Source organism: Haematobia irritans, chromosome 3 (genome assembly GCF_050003625.1).
Source record: "Haematobia irritans isolate KBUSLIRL chromosome 3, ASM5000362v1, whole genome shotgun sequence".
NCBI classification, from domain to species: domain Eukaryota; kingdom Metazoa; phylum Arthropoda; class Insecta; order Diptera; family Muscidae; genus Haematobia; species Haematobia irritans.
In genome coordinates, this window is record NC_134399.1 from 130,337,686 (window position 1) to 130,349,932 (window position 12,247).

Genomic DNA, 12,247 nt, shown 5'->3' on the forward strand with positions numbered 1-12,247 from the left:
ATATACTAATTTAAAAATTATGTATAAATTTAATCACCTCCTGCCACGTCCCTGTAAATTTCAAGTAGATCGGAGATGTTTAAATTTTGCTCTATTGTTTTAAAGGGACGTCACTTTCCCCGATACAATATCGACACCCCTAACCTTCGCTGAAAATTCATGAAACTTTCCTTCAAGTGTGGGGCAAGGAAGGTTGCCTCTTCGTTCATAACCTTCCCCCACTGCTTTTGTAAATTTGAAGAAAACTTAAATTTTTTTGTAGTTTTAGAGGAGGACCTCCTCCCCGACCAAATGTCGAAAAGCGTATCTTTTGTAAACGTCCCAGAAAATGTCAAGCAAATTATAAGCCTAAAGGGTGGCCTCTCTTCCGTCCAAATATCACAAAATCAGGTATCAACTATTACGGTTGACGGAGGTTACGATCTCTCCCCAGTCCTCTGTAAATTTCAAGTTTAATTGTTTCTCTGTATGTACTTAAGAGAAGCGGATGTTTCCCTATGTCCTTTTATTTTTATTAAAAAATCAGGAACCTGATATAAATTTCGTAGCCCATTTTTTTCTGTAAAATTTCAGTCGGGGGAGTTTAGTTTTGTTTGAACTTTCAAAAAAAAAAAAAAAAAATTTGGGCAAAGGGGTGGTCCCCCTCCCCGACCAAATATCGAAAAATAATGTAGCGGATTTTTGTCTACATGCCAACCCCAACATTCAATGAAAATTTCAAGCAAATCGCATAATTTTGTTCCAAGTTTCAAAAAGTAGGGCAAGGGGGAGGTCCCCCTCCCCATCCACATATGAAATCATCGGGTACCCCATATTAATTCCATAACCTCACCACATGTTCTCTGTAAATCTCAGATAATTTAGAGAATTTTAGTTTTTTCACTGTACTTTAAAAAAAAGTCGAACAAAGGAGAGGCCCCCCTCCGCCACCAAATATCGAAATAAAAAGTAGCGGATCTTTGTCTAGATGCCAACCCCAATCTTCAACGAAAATTTCAACCAAATCGGTCAACTTTGGTCCAATTTTCAAAAAGTCCGACAAAGGGGAGGTCCCCCTCCGCGACCAGGTGTCAAAAAATGAGGTACCCTATTTTCACCACATGAACGCCCCCTACGATCTCTGAAAGTTTCGAGTAAATCGGTTCAGCCAACTCGGTACATACAAACAAACAAACAAATAAACAAACATAAATTGAATTTTATATATATAGATTAAGCAAAAATCTATCTATAAACTGTAGTATATTTGAAAGGCTTTATGGTCTAATCATTTAATCTTATCAATATTATGAAAAGTTTGATAAAATTCAAAATTTACACTTAACAATTGCACAATAAGTAATTTTTATACCCTTCACCACTACTGTGGTACAGGGTATAATAAGTTTGTGCATTTGTATGTAACGCCAAGAAATAGTGGTCATAGACCCATCTTTTAGTATACCGATCGGCTTAGAATTAAATTCTGAGTCGATTTAGCGATGTCCGTCTGTCTGTCCGTCCGTCTGTCTGCACGCAGAGAAGGAATATGATCACCTCAAACATGTTTTAAGAGCAAAATGTTATTTTTGTATGGTGACCATGTAACATGTTTGTCACTAATATGTTATTTTCTCGTCAAATATAACCTGCTTGCCGAAATCAGATACATGATTTCCGATAAAATAACATGGTTGCGAAAACCATGTTACATGGTCACCACCCAAAAATAACATTTTGCTCTTAAAACATGTTTGAGGTGATCATATTCCTTCTCTGGGTGTGTATATGTTAGAGGTCTGCATCGAATAACTTTTCACTACATGTATGCAATTCGCTATCGAATATAGTACATACACTGTCTTTCTCTCAGAGCGCAAGTAGTGAAGTGAAGAGAACACTTGCTTGTCAAATAAAGGGTGATTTGTTAAGAGCTTGATAACTTTTTTTTTTTAAAAAAACGCATAAAATTTGCAAAATCTCATTGGTTCTTTATTTGAAACGTTAGATTGGTCCATGACATTTACTTTTTGAAGATAATTTCATTTAAATGTTGGCCGCGGCTGCGTCTTAGGTGGTCCATTCGGAAAGTCCAATTTTGGGCAACTTTTTCGAGCATTTCGGCCGGAATAGCCCGAATTTCTTCGGAAATGTTGTCTTCCAAAGCTGGAATAGTTGCTGGCTTATTTCTGTAGACTTTAGACTTGACGTAGCCCCACAAAAAATAGTCTAAAGGCGTCAAATCGCATGATCTTGGTGGCCAACTTACCGGTCCATTTCTTGAGATGAATTGTTCTCCGAAGTTTTCCCTCAAAATGGCCATAGAATCGCGAGCTGTGTGGCATGTAGCGCCATCTTGTTGAAACCACATGTCAACCAAGTTCAGTTCTTCCACTTTTGGCAACAAAAAGTTTGTTAGCATCGAACGATAGCGATCGCCATTCACCGTAACGTTGCGTCCAACAGCATCTTTGAAAAAATACGGTCCAATGATTCCACCAGCGTACAAACCACACCAAACAGTGCATTTTTCGGGATGCATGGGCAGTTCTTGAACGGCTTCTGGTTGCTCTTCACTCCAAATGCGGCAATTTTGCTTATTTACATAGCCATTCAACCAGAAATGAGCCTCATCGCTGAACAAAATTTGTCGATAAAAAAGCGGATTTTCTGCCAACTTTTCTAGGGCCCATTCACTGAAAATTCGACGTTGTGGCAGATCGTAAGTCTATTCATGATGAAATGTCAAAGCATACTGAGCATCTTTCTCTTTGACACCATGTCTGAAATCCCACGTGATCTGTCAAATACTAATGCATGAAAATCCTAACCTCAAAAGAATCACCCTTTACCACCAAGTACTTATCCGAAACAATATGTGTTCCGAAAAAAAGGAACAATAAAAATGTAAGTACTTGAGAAAAAGTACAACATGGATTCTCTTCTCTTCACGTGGTACCACAAGTATTTCTCAGTTATGTGCGAAGCAAAACTTTCCATTATTATTAATCATAGATATGTATGTATGTCACATATTTCATATATTTATGTATGTCACACACTTACATTAACGTTTGCCGTTCTTTATAACAAACCAAAACACATATTGTGGAGAGTAACTGTTTTTTTTTGTATTTCTGAAACTGCACGTGGTACATGGAGTACTCTATGAAGTTTTGTTCTCGCAATATACTCGACGTGATCACTCTGAGTACACTTCAATAAAAGAGAACGAGGAATATGTGTTTGTTGGTAGTGAAGACATCAGTGCTGCCGCTAGTGACAAATTGAGTGAAGTAGATTTTGGAAAAAAGTGGAGTAGATTGAATAAAATTGAAGTAGCATACATTTTTGAAAACAAACAATAGAATTCATTTTATTATACCCTCCACCATAGGATGGGGGGTATATTAACTTTGTCTTTCCGTTTGTAACACATCGAAACATTGCTCTAAGACCCCATAAAGTATATATATTCTGGGTCGTGGTGAAATTCTAAGTCGATCTGAGCATGTCCGTCTGTCCGTCCGTCTGTTGAAAAACGCTAACTTCCGAACGAAAGAAGCTATCGACTTGAAACTTGGCACAAGTAGTTGTTATTGATGTAGGTCGGATGGTATTGCAAGTGGTATTGTCCACTTTTACGTATAGCCCACATATAAACGGATCCCCAAATTTGGCTTGCGGGGACGATCCAGCTGAAATTTGGTACATGGTGTAAGTATATGGTCTCTAACAACTATGCAAAAATTGGTCCACATCGGTTAATAATTCAATGATTAAAACCGCTATGTTCATCGTAATTAAAGGAATAGGAAAAACAATTAGGTAATATGGGGAAAAATTTAAAAATTTGAAGCAGAACAAAAAGTGAAGCAGATTTTTGAAAGAAGGAGTGACGAAGTAAATTTTGTGAAAATGAAGCAAAATACTTCGATTGAAGTAGTAGCGGCAGCACTGGAAGACATCGGAGTAGCAACAAGAAGTTACTCGTGGCTTTTGGTGTTCATCAAAATGTGTACCAATAGTTTTGCGACTCTCTCAAATAGATGTACTCATGTAGCAAGTACACGTGTACTCTGCAGTTACAAATGGAATTGTGCAGACCTCTAGTATATGTCATTTTGTGCACAAAGTACAGCTCGCAATTTAAGTCCGATCGTCCTCAACTTTGGTATAGGGCCGTTTCTTGGGGCAGATACAATCGCTATTGGTTTTGGAAAAAATCGGTTCAGATTTAGGTATAGCTGCCATATATGTTTATCCCCGATTTGGTCATAGTTAGCGTGTTTATCAACCGATTTTCTTGAAATACCGTACGTCCAAATATTTTATGAATCTCGAAAATCTTACAAAATATCAGCCAAATCATATGACCACAGATGCCAAAGTTTACTACCGATCTTCGTGAAATTTTGCACAGAGGGTAGAATTGACATTCTACCACTGCTTGCTAAATTTGATTGAAATCGGTTCAAATTTAGATATAGCTCCCATATATATATTTCGTCCGATTTGAACTTATATGGCCACAAAAGCCAGAGTTTTGCAGTGATTGGCTTCAAATTTTGCACAAGGGGTACGTTTAATAGTATCGTTAAGTGTGTCAAATTTTGTTAAAATCGGTTCAGATTTAGATATATCTCACATATATATCTTCCGTCCGATTTGCACTCATATGACCAGGGGGGCGAAAGTTATACTCCCTTTTACGTGAAATTTCGCATAGATAGCAGAATTATTATTCTAACTATACTTGTCAAATTTGGTCAAAATCGGTTCAGATTATATATAGCTCCCATATATACGTACACCAGAGTTGGGGAAATATGGTAGACTGCTCCACATTTTAGACCCATTTTCAATGGAAGTTTCCTCCAATTAACTGGATAGCGTTAGCCGATTTAAATTTTAATTCTAGAGATTTTGTAGAAGTAAAAAAATTGTCTCCTTTATATAGCTTCCAGCAAATGTGAAGTAGTTGAGATGGTAACACAAATTTTGGCCTACATAGGGGTGAAGGGTATAATATAGTCGGCCCCGTCCGACTTTACACTTTACTTACTTGTGTTAGACATAATTATTTTTTTATACCCACCACCAATGGCGACGGGGGTATAAAAAGTTTGTCATTCCGTTTGTAACACATCGAAATATCTATTTCCGACTATATAAAGTATATATATTCTTGATCAGGGAGAAATTCTAAGACGATATAACGATGTCCGTCTGTCTGTCTGTCTGTCTGTCTGTCTGTTGTAATCACGCTACAGTCTTCAATAATGAAGCAATCGTGCTGAAATTTTGCACAAACTCGCCTTTTGTCTGCAGGCAGGTCAAGTTCGAAGATGGGCTATATCGGTCCAGGTTTTGATATAGTCCCCATATAAACCGACTTCCCGATTTGGGGTCTTGGGCTTATAGAAATCGTAGTTTTTTTCCAATTTGCCTGAAATTTGAAATCTAGAGGTATTTTATGACCATAAAAAGGTGTGCCAAAAATGGTGAGTATCGGTTCATGTTTTGGTATAGCCTCCATATAGACCGATCTCCCGATTTTACTTCTTGGGCTTATAGAAACCGCAGTTTTTTTTTAGTTTACCTCATATTCCAAATCTAGAGGTATTGTAGGACCACAAATACGTGTGTCAAAAATTGTGAGTATCGGTCCATATTTTGGTATAGCCCCCATATAGACCGATCTCCCGATTTTACGTCTTGGGCTTCTACAATCCGCAGTTTTTATCAAATTTGCCTGAAATTGAAAATCTAGAGGTACTTGAGGACTATCAAAAGGCGTGCCAAAAATGGTGAGCATCGGTCCATGTTTTGGTATGGTCCTCATATAAACCGACCTCCCGATTTGGGGTCTTAGGCTTATAGAAACCGTAGTTTTTATCCAATTTGCCTGAAATTGAAAATCTAGAGGTACTTGAGGACCATCAAAAGGTGTGGCGAAAATGGTCCGTATCCTTTCATGTTTTGGTATAGTTCCCATATAGACAGATCTCCCGATTTTACATCTTGGGTATATAGAATCCGTAGTTTATATACAATTTGCCTGAAATTGGAAATTTATAGGTATTTTAGGACCATAAAGAGGTGTGCCAAAAATGGTGAGTATCGGTCCATGCTTTGGTATAGCCCCCATATAGACCGATATCCCGATTTTACTTATTGGGATTCTATAATCCGAAGTTTTTATCAAATTGCCTGAAATTGTAAATATTCTGGTATTTTAGACTCACAAAAACGTGCATCGGATTATGTTTTTATCGGTCCATTTGGTAATGCCTCCATATAGACCGACTTCACTTCTTGAGGGAATAGAAGGCGCACTGATCATGCAAATTGCTTCAAACTCAATGTAAAATTTCCAGATTTTACTTCTTGGGCGAAAATCTACAGATTTAAGATTTCAAATCAAAACTTTATTTTATAATTTTCTTGCACACTTACAAGAGATGTTAATGATTCCTCTAAAACTCAAACAAAAAAATCCAGAATCTGATATAGTCCTCATAGGTGAAAATTTTAAATTTATCTTCGGGAAGTGTCCTCAAGCCCTCCTCAAGTCCTCAAGCCCTCCTGAAATTTCAAAAAAACCCTACTATTTGGTTCATGGTGGTGGGTATTCAAAATCCCTGATAACTACACGCAAAGAAAGAAAACGTTTGGAAAACGGGTACCGAAAACCTTTTTCTTTTGTTAGAGTTTTTTGAACTTCTTCGAAAATTTTAAACTTTTATCACCAAAACAATTCGTTTGTTATTTATTTTTTTTTTTTTCAATAAAAAAATTATTTTTGAACCAACACCACAGTCCATTTCGTTTATACCAAGCAATGTTCTTTTCTGACTTTAAGTCTTTAATAAGACACACTTTACAATGTCATAGTAAAAATTTAATATAGTAGTAGTAGTGGAACATCTTTTCGGAATCTTCCGAACATATCTGGAATATATATATAAACAAAAAAAAGTAAAAACAACTTCGTTTTGTTTGGTTGAAGCAGGGATCGAACTCAGGACCCTTGGTATGCAAGGCGGACGTACCAACCACTGCTCCACGGTGCCCAAATAAATGTATGTTTCTGTTAAATACAATTCGTTTAATCGGCTCGTGGGCGCCGAAACCTATGGTATATAAATATAACTTATATGGATAATTTTCTATTGATGCCTATAACAGCTATGTAGCCCAGTGGATAGTGTGTTTCGTTACAAACTGTATGGTCCTCGGTCCGATTCTCCGTCCAGGCGAAAGGTAAAATTTAAAAAATTTATAAAATTGAATAATTTCTACATTGTTTGTATTACAGAAAAAGGTGCTAAGAACTAAAAAAAACTCGTGGAAGTGGGAAAGATGTGAGGGAAAATGCAATTAGCCAGAATAGATTGTTTTTTTTTTTGATTTAGTCTTTATGAAATTGTCCTGGAAAAGAATAAACGTTTTTCACAAAAGTATATACTTTCCTTCCAAATAAACTTCCTTACAGCGAAATGCATATGAGAAACGATCTTTGTTTGTCTAAAATTTCGTTTGGGAGGAAAGAATTATTTTTTTGCGTGTATGTCTCACTTCTCCTGACCTTACCCAAAGATTTTTGATTATCCTACATTTACAGGATACAAATTCCCAATGCTGGTATTGAAATGTTCCTTATTATGACATTTCGCTAATAGAAAGTACTCGTAAAAAAATTAAAAATGGAATTAAACTTCTTTTTGAAAAACAAAAATCATGAATTTTCATATACGAGTTAGCTATCATTAATAAGCTGTCTATGTATATCAATTCACTGGATTTGGGCTGTACGTGCCTTACCTGGAGACATTTAAAACTAGTTAAATCGTTCGTTTAAAGAAAACAAAACAAATACAATCTACACCTGCTTTCTTATCTCTCAAATAAACTCGGAAGAGAAAGAGAAAAGAAAGAGTAGACCATCTAACTAGATCTCTTTTCGATTCAACTAAAAGAATGTGATTGTTTGCTCACCAGGGGTGGAAAATGAAAAGTACAAAAAAGGATTTTTTGAGCGAAAAAATACTTTTCACTAAATTTCAACAAAAACATGCTACAAACATGAGTTCGTCTAATTCATATTTAATGATGATGACATTCGACATCATGTTATTGTTGATTTAACACTTAACTTCTCTTCTACAAAGTGTACATGCATTTTCAGTATACTGCAAACAGCCTTTCCCAAATATTGAAAAAATTTTTAAAATTTATTGTACCATGAAAACGGCTCAAAACTGTATAGACTAATGGTACTAAATCATTCACGGTGGTACTACGGAACTTATCAGAGTGGAAAAGTATTGAAAAAAGTACTATAGTACCGCATTTTCCATCCCTGATGCTCACAGAAGCGTAAGGTGAGATCAGTTACGATGGATCAAGAACAGTGTTGCCATTTGTATCATTTGTGTAGACATTTGTCACGCACTCAAAAAAAAGTTTACTTGGATCCAAAGATTTTGACCTATCTAGCTTTAAATCTAGGACCTTTACAACCAAATATTTTGACCTTCCCTTAAGGATTTTGGTATTGATTCCGAGCCAAAGATGCGTCTTCTTTAAAATAAAGAAATTTTTTAGCGACTTATCTGGCTTTAAATCTAGGACCAATAAAATTAGAATTAGGATACAGATCTCATTTATCAAATTTTCATTCTCTTTTTGAGGTTTATTAAGTACCTTACTCATGTGCATACAAATACCAGTTTAAAAATCCAAATTATAATGGATACTTCAAAGTAAAAAATGTTTTCTTATTTCCAAAAAAAAAAAAACTTTAAACCAAAGACGATAAATCCTCAAAATAAGTCGTAGCCTATATTTGAAGCGTTTTTATCTTAAATCGAAAGTTTCAATATTTCAGTTAATTGAAGGACAATTTCTTTAAATCAAAAATGTGTTTCTTTACTTCGAGGAAAATTAAACTCAGCTCAAAGACATGCGATTTTAACGGAGGGACGCAAATTTACAAACTTTGTATCCTAAATTTAATGAAAAAAATTTTTGAAGCAAAGATTATAAACTTTATTTTAATTAAAATTTCATTAATTTAAAGAAATTTGGCCTTAATATTTTGTAAATTTCGTATCCTAAAATTTAGGTTGCGTAATCTTTAATATCACGTAAATATTTTTTTTTTTAGTGCACACAAGTAGAAAATAGTGTCTCCGAAAATAAAGAAAAAAATGTCACCATTAGACATTTTATTTCCACTCCAATAAAAACAAAAAAAAATGTACTTGATTCAGTAAAATTTTCCCACTCTGAAAGCAGTTAGAAATAGTGCACACTCAAAAAACAAAGTTGACTTTCATCCAAAGATTTTGACCTTTTCTTAAGGATTTTGGTATTCATTCCGAGCCAAAGATGAGGCTTATTTAAAATAGGTAATTTTTAGGAAACACATTCCAATTTTCTTAATTCCAAACCTTTAAACCTTATGATGCACAATCCTTACAAAAACTCTTAGCCTATATTAGCGTTTTTAAATTAAATTTGAAGATTCAATATATCAATAAAGACGATTTCTTTAAATCAAAAAAGTTTTTCTTTATTTTAAGCAACTGTTTCCTTAGTTGTCCTTAACGGAGAGACGAAAATTTCCAAGATTCTTATCCTAAATGAAAAAAATGCAAGCAATATTATAAACTTTCTTTTAATTAAAATTAGATTATTTGAAAGAAATTTGTCCTTAATATTGCGTAATTTGCGTGTCCAAAAATTTAGGTTGCATAATCTTTTAAATTAGGCCACTATTTTATGCAGCGTAGAATAAGGTATGACATTCTATTAACATTTAATACTTCTCGGGGAGTAAAAATTTAATAATGAAATATTTATTCACTGATAATAAATCAATCAATCGATTGATTAAGAACAGTGTTGCCATTTCTGTATAGAAAACAAAAAAATATAGTCCAACATTTATTTTCATTAAAGTTTAACTACTGATTTCTATGATTTGCCTCTCACATATATGATTTGAAGAACTAATCTTTTAATTAACTGAGATGTTGGATCTTCAACTGAGATGTTGAATCTTCAACTGAGATGTTGAATCTTCAGTTTCATTAAACGTAAGACAAAAATTTCACAAACAGAGGTCTTTTTTGAATTTCTTGAAAAAATTCAAACTTTTATGACCAAACAAATTGTTTGTTAGAAAAATATTTATGCAATAAGAAGAAATAAATTTTGTTTCAAAATCACAGACCATTTTGTTCTTCTATAACATTAAGTCACATTTTGAAGTTTCATATTAAATTTCGGACATCTTACCGAAATCTTGCGAATATTATTGTAATACATGTAAAATTACATTACATCCGTTTCCAAAAGTTGTATTTTTAACAAGAATTGGCCAAGTAAAGGTATCGATCTCTTGAGTAAAGTTTCTTTACATCGGCTCGTGGGCGCCCAAAGCTAGGCTTTATAAATATCTGGTTGACTCTATGCATTGCTTGTGCATTGATGGCTATAGCGATAATTGTCTGTTGATCGCAATAAGCCGATCAACAGACTATTATGGCGGATAGTTTGTAGGCTCACGCAAAAAAAAAACGTTTGGAAAACGTGTACCGAAAACGTTTTTCTTTTGTTAGAGTTTTTTGAATTTCTTCGAAAATTTTAAACTTTTATCACCAAAAAAATTCGTTTGTTACAAAATTTTTATTTTTTCAATAAAAAACAAGTAAGAAAAGTCTAAAGTCGGGCGGGGCCGACTATATTATACCCTGCACAACTTTGTAGATCTAAATGTTCGATACCATATGACATCCGTTAAATGTGTTGGGGGCTATATATAAAGGTTTGTCCCAAATACATACATTTAAATATCACTCGATCTGGACAGAATTTGATAGACTTCTACAAAATCTATAGACTCAAAATTTAAGTCGGCTAATGCACTAGGGTGGAACACAATGTTAGTAAAAAAATGTGGGAAACATTTAAATCTGAAGCAATTTTAAGGAAACTACGCAAAAGTTTGTTTATGATTTATCGCTCGATATATATGTATTAGAAGTTTAGGAAAACTAGAGTAATTTTTACAACTTTTCGACTAAGCAGTGGCTATTTTACAAGGAAAATGTTGATATTTTGACCATTTTTGTCGAAATCAGAAAAACATATATATGGGAGCTATATCTAAATCTGAACCGATTTCAACCAAATTTGGCACGCATAGCAACAATGCTAATTCTACTCCCTGTGCAAAATTTCAACTAAATCGGAGTTAAAAACTGGCCTCTGCGGTCATATGAGTGTAAATCGGGCGTAAGCTATATATGGGAGATATATCTAAATCTGAACCGATTTCAACCAACTTTGGCACGCATAGCTATAATGCTAATTCTACTCCCTGTGCAAAATTTCAACTAAATCGGAGCAAAAAATTGGCCTCTGTGGTCATATGATTGTAAATCGTGCGAAAGCTATATATGGGAGCTATATCTAAATCTGAACCGATTTCAATAAAATTTGGCACGCTTGACTATAGTACTAATTGTTCTTCTTGTGCAAAATTTTAAGCAAATTAGGGTAAAACTCTGGCTTCTGGGGCCATATAAGTCCATATCGGGCGAAATATATATATGGGAGCGATATCTAAATCTGAACCGATTTCTTCCAAAATCAATAGGGATCTATTCTGAGCCAAAACACATACTTGTGCCAAATTTGAAGTCGATTGGACTGAAATTGCGACCTAGACTTTGATTACAAAAATGTGTTCACGGACTTGGCTATATCGACTCAGGAGCCCACCCTGAGCATTTTTCCAAAGACACCATGTGTCTATCTCGTCTCCTTCTGGGTGTTGCAAACATATGCACTAACTTATAATACCCTGTTCCACAGTGTGGAGCAGGGTATAAAAATATTTTTGAACCAACAACACAGTCCATTTCGTTTATATCAAGCAATATTCTTTTCTGACTTTAAGTCTTTAATAAGACACATTTTACAGTTCATATTAAAAATTTAATATAGTAGTATGTAAAGTTGAACATCTTTTCGGAATCTTTCGAACATATCTGGAATATATGAAAAAAAAAACTTTTTGGAGTTCGGTCGAAGCAGGGCTCGAACCCACGACCCAACTAAATGTTTGTTTCTGTTAAATAAAGTTTGTTTATTCGGCTTGTGGGCGCCGCAAGCTATGCTATATTAATATAACTTATATTGATGCCAATAACAGCTACGTAGCTCAGTGGATAGTGTGCTGGCTTACAAACTG